Source organism: Lepidothrix coronata, unplaced genomic scaffold, assembly GCF_001604755.1.
Source record: "Lepidothrix coronata isolate B3197 unplaced genomic scaffold, Lepidothrix_coronata-1.0 Scaffold1, whole genome shotgun sequence".
Lineage (NCBI taxonomy): Eukaryota > Metazoa > Chordata > Aves > Passeriformes > Pipridae > Lepidothrix > Lepidothrix coronata.
The window spans coordinates 6,956,267-6,971,038 of NW_016690181.1; the positions used below are offsets into that span (position 1 = coordinate 6,956,267).

Genomic DNA, 14,772 nt, shown 5'->3' on the forward strand with positions numbered 1-14,772 from the left:
CCACAAACCCCATTGGATGGTGAAACTTTAAAGAGAACTAAAATTTACTTATTAGTGACATATGTGATTCAGTAGGTGGTGCTCTTCCCTACTGGGGTTCATATCATTTATGAATGGTTCATATCATTTATGAACCAAACATTGAGGCTGTGATAGAAGACTGCCTCATACACTTTGACCCTAGAGATCTATGGTTATTTGGTTATTGTTGAGAACATGTCACAATAATAAGGACAGTAAACATTAAGATCATGTTTCAGATGAAGTTTCCTTGTTTTCCCTCTCCTTTTACTCCTTCCCCTGAACTGTGTGGACTGGGGCCTGAATATTCTCGTAATTCTGTGGCAAAAAGCAGTATTCAGCATTTCTGACTGAAGTAACTATGTTGACATGTTTCCGTCTCATTTGCCCAGTAAGTTTCTTAATCAAAATTAGTCATATTTCTTATATGTTCTTCATTGGAGGATCAGCCCTTCCATTGCTAACAGTTAATAAACACCCCTGCCCCTGTCTCATCACCCCCACCAGAAAAACAAACAAACAAACAAAAAAGGTGTGGAAAACCAGAAACTGTCATAACAGACAGTCTCATGGGTATTTTCAAGTGGTAACTCCTTGTCCTTACCTTCTTTGCAATGTTTTACCAGTAATATCCCTCCAGCACACCATTCAGAACTCAGGAAGGTAGGACACTGCTGGAGTCTCAGCTCTTCCTATACCATTAATGCATTAAAAGAAATTCCAGATTTAATTCCAGATACTGGTCTATTAAATATTCATTCCATCAGTCCTTTCTCAGGCACCTCAACTTCTTGCTGTAATGCATAGGACACTATGGGCTGTTTCAAGTAGTTGGGGAAGAGATATCAGAAGACAAATCACAGTGCAAAACTGCACATGAGAAATTTGTTCATTCCTGTTGATACTCTTTTGAGTGCTATCACAAAGCAGCCAGTGAGCTGTGCTTGGCTTCTGGAATCTAAAAGCAATGATGTTGCACTTCCAACATACAATTTGGAGGTGCCAAACAGGTACCACTGAGTTGTCAGACCTTGTCTGACCTTACCAAGCTATGTATCAACATATAATATTGACTCAAGTTATTCTGTGTCAAAGTGTAACTTTAAATAAAAACATATGGCAGTATTTGATGAGTTAATAATATTCCATTCTCATGTCTTTTTGATTTCTACTTCAGAGTCTCTGCCATTGTGAAAAGAGAAGCTGCTTCTGTTTTTCAGCCATTAGAAGTGATCAAGATCTTACAGGCTTGTCTGTCAGTGTAATGCAAACTTGTACACATGAACCCATATTTCTGTAGGCCTATGAACGTGAGCTTATATGGACATAATTACTATAGCAAGACTGAAATTTTTTTTCTATGAAGAATATGAACCTATCTTAAAGTCTCATATAAATTTAGGTTGCTAAAGTACTTTAATATTAAATGAATTCTGTTTGTTTACAGTGGTCATTATAAAAATGTGAACTCTTCCCAGAAAATCATTATAGATTCAATTTTTTTTTGTAGGAAAATTCTGCTGGATTGTTGGCATTCATATGTCTGTTGGTGGTGTTTGCTTTTTAGTAATTATTGCATGTTTCTACTTTTTATCATAAGTTCTTTTGTTTTGAATCTACTTAAGACATCATGTTTCCATTAATGTTTGTTTTAATTGAGACTAAATGTCTAAAAACATGGTAAAAGGTAAGTAGATCTTTAAGATTATTCTAAGCTCTTCTTTTGTATGATATTAATAATGCCCTACAGGAAAATAATCTAAGAACTTTATTATAATAGTGTGGTTCAGAAAGGAAGTATGACAGCTGTACATTACTGATAATTGAATTTACTGAGCTTCTTAGCACTATGCAGGTGAGTCTTTGAAACAGAAACTATTCAATTTAGATCATTTGGATTATAATTAAATCATTTCGCATTTACCAGAGGAGATATCGGAATTTTAATTAGCCTTTTTTACAGAAAGGTAATAACATTTATCTTTGCATCTATCTATCTATCTATCTATATCTGTATGTATAGTCTATTAATCTAAGTTTAATCTTAAAATAGATAAATATGGCAGCATTTTCTCTATGTAAGTTTTACTAGTTATGCACTTCCTGGTTTTGAGATACAGATATTTTTCTTCAAAATATTTTTATGTCCACAGTTTTAAGAGAGTGATACCGGATCATTTGCCTAACTGAATGGTACTTTGACTTGAACATTCTTGCAAGAGAGTGGAAGCTTCAGTATGTATTGTTAAAATTACAGGAAACTTGTGATTTTTTATTGCATTAGGTGATTGAAGTGAAGTTGGGATTGCAGTTGCTTTCACTGTTATTTTCTTATGGTCTTTTTGATCTCACTGAAATCCTCCATAAAGTTTTTATCCTCTGTGTCTTATTCACTTAACAGTGAGGAAGAAATTGCCAACGTGTTAAAAAATCAATCTAGGTGATTTGTTAGTTGAACCAACACTGATAAAATTTATATTCTGTTTTTTAAGTGTTCTTCCACACAGTTACAAAATTTATATAATCAGTTTCTTTTATTATAATATGTTTTCAAAAATCTTATGTTTTCCCCTAAGTTTCAAGTATTATGTATTTAATAGCAATTATTTGAATGACTTTGTTTTGTTGTTATATTTAAGAAACATAGAATTTCTTTTTAGTTACAAGATGACTGCTAATTTAATATCCTAGAATATGAGGTGCCTCACCAGTACAAGGACTTGTCTTTCCTCTTTCCATGGATTCAGGTTGTTCTTAATTTTTTTGAAAGTCGGTTTGAAATGCAGGTGCCTATCAACCCTTTAAAAGAGGCAACAGATGGCTCAAGGCTGCAGGCATTATCTTGTAAAATTAAGAAATATTTTACCTTTAACAATAGTGTCTATGAGTGGGTGGATATGAGAAAGAGCTAGTAATACAGCTACTTACACTGTTTCTGCACTGTGGATGAGAAGAAAATTTAAGTCTCCAGGCCTGTCAATCTAGCATGAAAATCAGATATTTTTAAAATTATTATTTTAGCTCTGTGAGTCATTCTGTGATACATAAGGATCTGTGCAATAAATAGATAATGGGTTAGATCTAGCCAAAGTGTTTCAGTGTGACACTGGAGATGCACTTGTTATGCTTCTTTGTGTCATTTTTTAGCAATATTTCTAGGTATGTAAAAGCAATGATTCAAGGTGAGGTAAATTCTGCTCATTATCTTCATATTAAAAAAAAAAAAAAACACCAAAGAAAATATAGCAAAAGTGTGTGACTGTAATTTCAGACACATAGATTCATGTCTCAATCTCTAATTCAGTTCCAGTCATTGTATCTGATCTCTCAAAACAAGTCCTGCAACAGAGCTGATAACACATAATGTTGTATGAAAACAGAAGAACTTGTGAAGATCTAAAATTCTCCATAATTCTAGTAGCAGTTTGTTTGCTGCACAAACAACAATTTTGATCATCATTGCTTTAGCCTTAATGAACACAGATGCATTTAGTCATGCAGTTATTCAGCATTTAGATATCTAGCCATAATATTTGACTCAGTGTCAGCATCGATGCTGGAATTTAAAATGCTAAACACTGATCAGTGTACTCAGAAGTGTGTGGAAAAGTTTGTTACTAATTGGTTGGTGTTTTTTTCCCCCAGTGGAATGTGTTAAAGAGCAATAAGGGAGAATAAACTATATTCAGGGCTTCTCTGTTTAAAACCAATTAAGACTATGATTTTGTAGTTGTAATACACTTTACTGACACTGGTTCCCTCTTCTACGAGACCACCATATCATGTATTTCCTTTCTTTCAACCTGTCTTAAGAAACAAAACTCCCTGAATTTAGTTGACTGTAGATTAGAAAGGACAGTTGTCCCACTTCTCTCAGTGTTCTACAGAACCCCCACAATTTTAATGCTCAGAAGTCTTCTGTTTTTATTAAGACATGCATCATGGTATGCACATTTGATTTTATGACACTGTCCTTTACATTAAAAGTTTCTACTTTTAACCAGCCAATATATTTACAGACTGTAAATCATACCTTTACCTTAATCATACCTTCTCTTAACCTTCATTTTTCTAGAGTAAATGAGCAAAGCATTTTCCAGTTGCTCTATAATCTATAAGATTGGATTCTGTTCTTTTGATGATGACCCTATTATCTTCTACAGCTTGAATTAATATTCCTTGCACATGGATTGTCATCTGCTGAAGCCCACATTAGGTTTTGTGCAGTTGCATTAAAAGAGGAATAATACTACCTGATGCATTATGGGGATGTTCTCTTGGTTATCCAACTGTCTAGTAGCATTAAACTTTTCACCTTAGTCCTCCCATATTTAATGTAAATCATTTTTACTCAGTGAGTGAAAGACCTTGGATGTACAATTAAATGTCATCCTACTTATTTTCTCCATTTTCAGGTGCTTCAGTGAAGACAGATTAAATAATCAGACTTTATATGCATGGAAAAAACACAGCTGTTTTCTTACTACAAATATCTGCCAGGTTAGGGATGGACAATGTACCTTCAGTCAAACTACATTGCATTGTATTACATTACATTGTATCTGCATCTTGGATAACTTTAATCTTATGATTTTTCTCTGAAAATTCGCAGAGCTGCAGCTCTTGGGAGCATTGCTCCCACTGTTTTTGGGTAACTTTAATATTTATTAATCTATAATCAAATATGTATATATACATATGTCTGTGGTAATAGATTTTATAAAAATTTTTGATCTTCCTTTTTCCCTTTTTTTTTTCTCTGAGACCTTTGCTTTTGCTATGTTCAAATCAGAAATCATAGTAATTATCATGAAAAAAAGTTATTGTTTTCCAGCTGAATCTACTTAAATTCCTAAAAAGCCTGAATTAAGAGCAGATAATAATCTTTCTTGGCATCAAAAGATAATGCTCCCTGTATGGATTTTCAGACTGCACAGCCCAGCCGCTTCACCATTGAATATCCCTGCCATCTACATGCCTGATTAATGGACTCTATGCAAAGAAGCAATGTATAGTTAAAATTTTTATCCCCCTACAGGACTGTCTTGCTTTCTGTGGTTGTAAACACATCTCCACACAGGTTTTTTCAATACTCCAGTGATATAAGATCATGTCACTGCATTATTGGTTGACTGTTATAAAAAATAATAAAATTGGCTGCTTTCAGAATTGCTATGTTTTAACACAGTTCATAAAGTTTCTAATGTCCTGCCAAGGTTAACTTTAAGGTTAATTCAAGTTTGCTTACACAGGAAAAAGTGTATCTTTGACTTTTATTCCATCTAGACTCTGGATGTATTTGTAATACTTTCTCATTTTTGTTTCTTTGCATCCATCTCAGATAGTGATTTATTCTTCTTTTGTTTTCCTTCTTATGCAATGTATGCAGTTAGAAAAGTCATATGCTACTGGCATATCAGTGATTATATAATACTCATGGGACCTTACCATATTTGCAAGTACAAATTTTGGCCATAAAACCACTGTGGATTTGCTGACTTCTGAATTTAATTAAGAGAGCAAGAAGGGTGACTATTATTCATCATCATGGCTAGGCTTCGCGAACGAAGATTTGGGAAGGCTCTATCCACATTTGTTACAGGCACGCTGGTGGCTTATGAGGCCAATACGAGACAGACATACAATAAGCTATTATAGCATTTTACAAAGTAGAAATATTTTTCTGATGAATGGAATATTTTCATATTATCTGAGGATAGAAGGTCAAAGAAACTACTGTGATCAGAAGTGACATACCATCCTTGATCTCTGGCCATCTGGACATGTATGTGACTAATGGGGGGTGATCATATAAAGCAGCAAACAGAGGAGATAGGGAGATGATTTTTTATCGTAACTCTCTCTCTGTTATCTCTCTATCCACTTAATTGCAAAAGTTGAATCTCAGATTGTCAACAAAGCCATTATTCCACCCATTGGTCAATGTGTGTTCATTTGCTACTGACTGCTGCAGGGATTGATGCACTGTACGCTGATATTTTTCTCAGGTTCATTTTTCCAAGGACAGTTATGTGTAATCCTCACAGATTCACAGAATATTCTGAGTTGGAAGGGACCCACAAGGATCATTAAGTCCAACTGTTAGTGACCCATAAGGGACCCACAAGAATCATCAAGTCCAACCATTAGTAAATGGCCCTCACAGGCATCAAATCCACAACCTTGGCATTGCTAGCACCAGCCTCTAACCAACTGAGCTAATCTCAGGGTCGTACTCATATTGTGGTTTAACCCCAGCCAGCAACCAAGTACCACAAAGCTGGTCACTCAATCACCCACCACTCCATGGTGGTATGGGAAAGAGAATCACAATAGAGAGGGTTGAGGTAAAGACAGTTTAATAGGTAGAGCAAAAGCCATGCATGCAAGTAAACCAAAATAAGGAATTCATTCACTTCTCTGGATTTTATCGTGCATAAATGTTACTTGGGAAGACAAATGCCCTCACTCTGATCGTGTTTCTCCCTTGCCTCTTCCTTCTTCTACCCCCAGATTTATATATTGAGCATGATGCCATATGGTATGGAATGTCCCTTTGGTCAGTTGAGGTCAGCTGTCCTGGTTGTGTCCTCTCCCAGCCTCCTTGCTGCTGGAGTGGGGTGGGGTGAGGAGCAGAAAAGCCCTTGATTTTGTGTAAGTGCTGCTCAGCAGTAATGAAAATGTCTTTGTGTTATCAACACCGTTTCCAGAAAAAATGCAAATACCCTTCATAGCTGCTGTGAAAACTCTATCCCAGCCAAAACTATCACACCTCAGTTCATCTGTGTCATGATAACAGGTGAAAATGTGTCATGATTATTAGGTGAAAAATTACTTAAATAATAATTCACACATGGGGGAAATCAAGGACAAAGGAGCAATGAAAATTTACATTTCTTCTATATGAAACTATTGTAGTGGTTGTTATGGTTTGTGTGCTAATTTTTGCTTTATTTTTATTGGTCTGGTAACTTTATTTTTTCTTTTTAATTTGTTAAAAGAGGTCATATGTGTGTTTTCACACACTTGGCGGGGAGGTTCTGTTCATAGATGGATCTAGGAGGAGATGGAAGAAAAAGTAAATCAGTAGGTTCTCAGGAAAAAAGCCAAGCTTTTGTCTCTCATTTACCTTAATATGTAGCCTACAGGGATGCCTTATTGCTGAAATATATAACTGCTACTAAAAAACATCTCGTGTCTTTCACCAAAAATGTTTGCTGTTATTTTATGATGTGAAAAATGTCTTTTAATTGAAATTAGTCTCTGGAGGGTGAAATGACCTATGGCAGTATTTGGAAGAAGTACCTTGATATGGCACTCTGAACCACATATAATGAAATAAATCAAACCATACTGAATATAAACAGAACCACATGGCAACTTTCTGTGTATTGCTGTCTGTGAAAGGCCCATATAGAAGATATGTTGGCTCTATCCAGTTAGAGATCTCTGTTTGGATCAAAAGTTTTTGAGAACACTGAGGTTTAGACTGATGTTTACTTGATGTATACTATTTCTAGTAAATATGGATTGGTTTTACTAGGAAATATCAAGAACTAAATCTGTAAACCTGCAAGGGACATTAAGAAATATATATTTCTATAAAAGTTTAGATTTCAGTTTTTTTCAGGTGTTTTTCTCTTTGTTTGCTTATTTAATTTTTAATTTCAGTCATATTTAAGTTATAATGATGGCATGATTTCTTTTGACTCTCTCAGGGATAGGAACCTGTCATATTCATAAATTGCAGAATGTGTATCAGCTTATCTTTAATTCTGAGCAAACATGAAGGGAAGGATAGTACGATGCTTTTTACAATATTATCCTACTATGAGGCTCAAATTCTGTTTCTAAGACATTTGTAAAATATAATAGCAATTCCATAGACTCAGGCTAGTCTGATTGTAGGATGTTATTTATTTCAATAGTATTTATCCATATCCATATATTAATGAGAATAGTATGATTCTTTTTTAATATGAATTAGGTATGGACTAAGGTTTTAAGATGTCTATGAATTCTAAGTGTATAAGAATAAATTCCATGACTTAAATTGTTCAATTGCTAATGAATAAATATTAAGTTTATTTTTTAAAACAGCATAAATATGAAATCTTTTTGGTTTAATGACCTTTACTTTTCTGATTAAAGCTAAATATTGTCCTATCTTGATAAATTAAATGATTGGAATTTGCAGATCACAGTGTGGAAAATAGTTTCATTTTCTGCACATGTAAATAGTAATTATAATAAGTCTATTCACTATGTTGAGAAGTTACTTTCCCTTTCTGTGGTAAGGGAATTCTATATCGACCTTCTTAAGTGAATAGCATCTGTCACAGGGTATATTAAGATAACTTAAGTCCAGACATAAATCTGTACTGAAACCCTGTAATGACTCATAGCTTCAGTTCTTTCAGTGTAAGACCCAGTGTAGACATTTATGTTCCAGAATGTGTCATATCTTGATTTAGTTTAAGCAGCTAAAAATGACTTAGATCAGTGTAATGCAATGTTAAAGTTAGGAATGTTTACACAAAGGCTTAAATATATGAGTAGTCTTTACATTGAAATTTTGTGCCAAAAAAAGCTTTACAACCAGTAAAAATTTCTGCTGCACTGTCCTGTTTCCCAGTCTACCTCAAAGCTATCACATCTCAAGCTGTTTCTGTTACGTTTAGGAGGCGAAGGGACAGATTTGAACATGAAGCGAGAAGGGTTTCCTCTCAGGAAACCTTTTGTGCCTGAGAGAAGGCACATTGAATCAGCTGATGGTACTCCTTCCCACTTTTTTTGGACCATGCCGCTTCCCTTACAAGGATGAGGGGGAAGTGTTCCTGCTGCTAATGTCTTTTGGAAGCAAATGCATCTGGAAGCAAATACATCGTGGGCATCCCATAATTAAATAAAACTATTTTCATTTTGCTTTGCAATACACGTAATCTTTTACACCTGTGTGAGACAGGTATGAAACATTCCTATTCTGATTTGCTTGCAGCGTGCACTTTTGTAGTGTTCATCCTGGACAGGTGTTATTGATTCCATCAAAATCCAGACAGTAAAGAATTAGTTGCAAAAGGGTGGCTCATGGCAGGGAAAGTTATTTACCACTGTGTTGACAGTATTTTTTCTTTTTTTAGGACTGGAGAAGTAGTGAAGATTTTATAGAGAAGGGAAATGAAATTATCATTAAGAATGGAGAAATACACCCTCAAACTAAATCAGGTAGTTGAAAGCAATAACAGAATAAGAAAACATCTTTTTTAAAAGTGCTTTAAGTGTGGCCTATACCCCACGCAGTGGTAAAGAAATAGTTTATCAATCTCTCTTTAATTAATCAATCCATTTTACATGGCTGGAAGCACTGTACAGTAGTTCATTCATTCAAAGCATTTTTTATGTGTGATACGTGAATGTTGTTTAAGAATGAAAACAATAATCTTAATTTAAAGCATTTTTTAAAATTCTATAGTTGAATGCTGAGTCAATTTACTTCACTGAGGGTACTAGAAGTCCCTTTCAGAATTAGAATACAGGAAACATTTTAATCTGTTTTTTTCCCCAGGTGATAAGTAAGAGAAATAGGTGTGCCTGTTTTATGCCACATCCTGTAACTATGACTACACCAAAAAATTGCATGATTTATTGGCTTAGTAAGAAAAATTGAGTTCCTTAAAATCTCAAGTGTAAATCCAACCAAAGACTCCTACAATGTGGTACTTTGATCTAATCTATCATCATAAAACTATCTATCATCATAAAACAAGAAAATTCTTCTGAATGAGGTATTGAAAATGTACATAATTTAGGAAATTCTGGATAACTATATGAGCTTTCAGAATACATTTTTTTTCATAACATTACACAAGAGCAAAGCAAATCCATATAATTCAGTCTCAGTCAGGACAGGATAATACAATAGATTTTTTCCTAATTTTTCACATTTGTAATGTGAAATAATTTGACCTTGATATTTCTGTGAGGGATGAGAAGGATTGTGAAAATAAGGTCTTATTTAAATACAACATGGCAACAGATGAGAGAATTTGTCCTTTCCCAACCATGTAGTCTTTGCTGTGGAAACAGAGAAATCACATCAGACTGAGAAATAGTATTTTTTAAGGAGAAAATGCAATGTAGTGATACATGCACTGTCAAACTAACAGAAAGCAGAACCCAATCTGAATTTGAAATTAAAGGGTCAAAAAATGCATTTAAAGTTTTGAGACACCAACAGGTTTTTGAAATACAATAGCATGTGGTGTTTTAAGAAGAAAATATTGTGCTGCTAGTAGATGAAAGATCAGTCTTTTCTTCAGTGGTCATTGTATTATAGGAATGTGTTCAGGAAATAAGATTCTGAGATGTTAGGGTCAGTATGAGAAACAAACAAATGCTCACTTTAGCACATCTGTAAAACATTATAGATGTCTTTGAAACATTGCAGTAGATGGCCTCACAGGTCCCTTCCAACCTCAGAGATTCTGTTAGTGATTCCCAAATACAGAACAAAAATATTTCAATAATTACTCATATATGTAATTATATTTATAGTCCAGGCAGTTCCTCAATTGCAATTATTATGTAATAGTTTAACTGTAAAAAGATTATTGATAACTGTTGTTATTACTTTTATTATGAAAACGTCAGTATCAGGTTGTTATCACTGTTATATACATTTTATAAATAGTTCTGTCTATTGCTTACAGATAAAAATATAAAGTATATGATGAATTACTGTTGCCACTTTAGAGATAGAAACACAGTCCAAAAGATAAAATGCTCATGTTCAATGCTTTTTCAAGCATAATGCCCATTACCACCCTTGATGACCCATTTCAAATATATGGCTGAATTAGAAACTGAATCTCAGTAGTCAGAATTCCTTTGTTATCGGTATCTCTTCTGTCATCCATTTCCCTGAATTGTGTTTGAGAGCAGAAGAGGAACTCAATGGTGATAGTTACCACTGTACACAGTGCATATGTGAGTATGAACTCTGTGTTGTTGTTGAAATACCTCAACTAACTACTGGTAAAGCTGGATTATTATTAGGTACTAATTGATTCCATGATATATTCAAAAAGGCAGGACAGATTAAGAAAGCTTTTCATTGAAGAAATACCTTAACACTTTAATACAAAGGGGCAGTTTATTTCTGTAATTACTGAATGATATTCACTGTCTTGTACAAAGGAGAAAAGTATGTGATCTAGTTTGCAGACTGGAATGCCGTCTGATCCATTCGTCTACTGCTGCCAGTGGTTGTTCATGTCATCCTTGTGAAGGATAAACTATTGATGGCAGCCAAAATATTTGAGGTTCATTCAAAATTCAGTAATTAATAATTTGTAATAGTAATTTGTAAAACGAAATGTACCTCCTGTTCTCCTTTGACAGAGTGGCTCTCATAGTTTTAGTGGTACAATTAGGCCAAATTCTGGTCTTCATGCAACACAGGAGGAAAATCACTTTCTACAGGGAAGTTTTCAAATGATCCCGGTGATTAAGTTTCAGAAGAGCTGCAGTCTTTTTAGCTTTCCTTTATATAATAGTAAATTAAGCTGTGGTATAATCTGTGACTGTGAATGTGTCTGATGCATTTTTCTCTCGTGTGTCTAATTTTGTCCCCTGATTATTCTCATTTGTTATGGAAGATGAATAATGTATCAGTGGTGTAGGTGTATGTATAAAGCTTTTTTTTTCTTGTTTTAAAAAATAACACTTTTTTACTTTTATATTCTATTTCCTATAAATTGTATTAATATATTTTTTCTGTAAGATTCAGTATGTTTCTATTTCTATTTTTATATTCCATAAATTTGAGGAAGAATATATTTTTAACAGTTGTGCCCAAATGGAAATTCTGATGGTAAGAAACTATTAGACCCCTCTAGTTAAGTTTTAAATAATTGTTTATTGGTTTTCTAGATACTGAAGCTAATCTGTCTTCTATACGTAGAAAGCAGTCAGCAGAGACAAGAAGATGACAATAGAGTAATTTAATTACAGTTAATTAATAAATCCACTGCGTCACAAAAAGCTAATGAAAGCAAGTGATAATGTACTCTTGGGATAGGAAATCGCTGTTTGGGGAAAACAAGATGAAAGTGATCAAAATATTCCTTTCATTTCCATACTGCCTATTAACTAGATAAATCTTTTTTAGTAATTCAGAGTTATTATATATGTAACTGATGAGATATGATACACAAGAGAAACTGCAAATATTACAATATCTCAAATTCAGCTCAGTATTACTTATAATGTAATGTTACCACACTTTTTTCCCTGAGTTTTCTTTCACACATTACTTTCAAACATAGAAATGAGCCTTTTGGAATTCAAGTGACTTCATATTTTCTGTGCACCTATTTGGTGTTTGGCATGAACTTGTCAGATACCATACATCTGTGATCTGTTGATTAATTAGGGATCACCGTATTTATTACCAGATGTTTTTCAATTCAAAAGAGAAATTACATGTCCAGGTATTTGAACAGCTACATCATGTGCAAAACTAGCATGGTACACACCTGCCCTAGAATTTTGGTGTTCTTCAGTGGAATAATATGAAGTAGTTCCAGATGAATAAAATGTATAAGTAACCATTAATGTCTGTCACACATATATAAAACTGCAATGAAAGCAGACAGGTGAAAAGCTTATCCTAAGAGATAAAAAAGCCCCATACTGTTCCAATCTACAGTTAGTAGGGAAGATTTATGTATGTCATGGTGGTACTTGGCATTTAATTCATGTCAGGAGGTAGCTCTACTGTGTCAGACAGTTTGTGAGCAAAGAATACCCAAGTTCCCAGGTACTCCCTAGCATTGTACATTTGGAATTGCTGAATGTATAGTTCCTACCAAATGCTATAAACATTGAAAAAAAACCAAACAACAAAATAACCAGCTGCATTTCAATGTATGCAGTTCAGAAAAGGATGCCGACTTTTCTTTGCCATTGAGTTGTGGTGTGAATTAGTGAATATTTTGTTCAGTAAATGGGATAATGGCTGTAACACAGATTACCCACTGTGTGGTGTCTCAGGAACAAGTTTCACATTATTATTAAAGCTGTTGCTGATTAAGATAAAGAGAACAGAATACAATCTCTAGTCAAAAACAGGTGAATTCTTTCCTTTTCTGTGTTTATAGATTGTATGTTTCCAACGGTCTGCCTAAGAAATTTTAACTGCTTATACTTTAGAGGTTATTTCATTACTAATTGTGAGATTACTCAGTATGTTCATTCTAAAGTGCATGATAATCTCATGGTCTGTCAGTGTGAGACACACCACACCATGAAATGTTATCTTTTTTTCCCCTCAACACAAATAGGTTACCAGAAAAAAGGAATGTGAAATGGAGACTGTTAATATGGACATATCCTAAGATACAGCATACCATTTGAGAAAGTAAATACACTACACTTTGGCATGAAGGAAAATTAACTCTGCCGTGAATTAGTGAAAACAGGTAAACTGAAAATTTCCTTCCAGTCTTTCATTTATTAATATTGTGTTTCTACTAAGGATTGCTATTACCTTCTTTCAAAACTTTATTCTTGGCTATTCATGTATAACATTTCTTATATTCACATATGGTTGTATGAGAAAAAAGTGTTTAAATGTATGATTGGTGAACAATATTTAGGACACATCTCAAACTGACTTTTAAGATGGTAACTGTAGGCTCTCTATAGACAGCAGAAGCAAATAGGGTATGAATTTCTTGTAACTCATCTATGTCAGTCTTGTAGTCATGTTTGTTTGTGCTTAAAGCATAAAGCAAAGCTAAGTATTATTAATTACTAGTTTAAAAAGTCTGCATGCAGTCCAAGGCATGTGGGCTGCAGCAACTGTAAAGCGTTTTATTCTTGATGTGAGCACAGTCTTGTATTTTTATTTGTACAGACAAATACTGAATCACAAGAGAAATTTAGGGTATAGAAGACTTTTCAGTCTGATTTTTCACTTTGTTGCATTTTTTGTACAGTCATGATTGCGAAAAAAGAATTTTAATGGCTATGAGCACTAGAATGGGAAGTTTACATTTTCACTTTTCGTATAATTAAATAGATTTTGAAACTTTTTGGTGGTGAAGGAACAGTTTTGATTTTTTTTTCTTGTATTAGCATTTTCTGAGACTTTTTCCTACAGGCAAGTATGCTATTAGGTGAGAATTATTTTGAGTTGTGAGTTTTATAACCATCTAGGTCTTAAAGAAAGCTTTCAAGATTAAAAAAACCTGACAAAATTAGAAATAATTATATTATAAGAATATCAGGACTATTTTTTCTGTTATCTTTTCTCCCCCCCCCAAAAAACAGCCTTTATAAATCAAGGAAGAACATTATTTTCTTCTAAAGAATAATTTGTTTTCTTTTTGGTATTTCAAATGTATAGAAAATCATTTTACTGAAGAGCAGTTTTTAAAATGCCTTATAGTAGAATGTTACTATATTCTTTGATAGCACTGTTAGAAATTTATGGGCAATGATGAATGTCATGTTTTGAAAACCGCTAAGGGGTGTTTTGTGAAAGTTTTTGGTGTGTTGATGCAATATAATTGGAGAACTTGCAGTAATGGTGATTAACTAATTTTGAATACATTTGCATTAGTTGGTATTAATTGAGAGGCAAACTGAAGATAGATAAAAATTCTAAATTTTCTAAGTATCATAAATGTGAAAATGTGATGGATGTAGACCTGCCTGAATTGATATTTAGTCTTTATTTCTTTTCCT

The 14,772-nt window shown here is 33.8% G+C and overlaps 1 protein-coding gene across 5 annotated transcripts in view; it reads left to right on the plus strand.

The window, feature by feature from the left end:
- LRRC4C (leucine rich repeat containing 4C) overlaps nucleotides 1-14,772 on the plus strand; it is a 496,561-nt gene that overhangs the window by 273,902 nt on the left and 207,887 nt on the right. For 4 of the 5 annotated variants that reach the window (XM_017812552.1, XM_017812506.1, XM_017812499.1 and 1 more), the window contains one exon: nucleotides 13,365-13,502. The gene's annotated coding sequence lies outside the window, so the exon portion shown is untranslated. Of the gene's footprint in view, nucleotides 1-9,188; nucleotides 9,247-13,364; nucleotides 13,503-14,772 lie in introns of those variants that run through there. The other variant, XM_017812515.1, reaches the window with a different exon arrangement.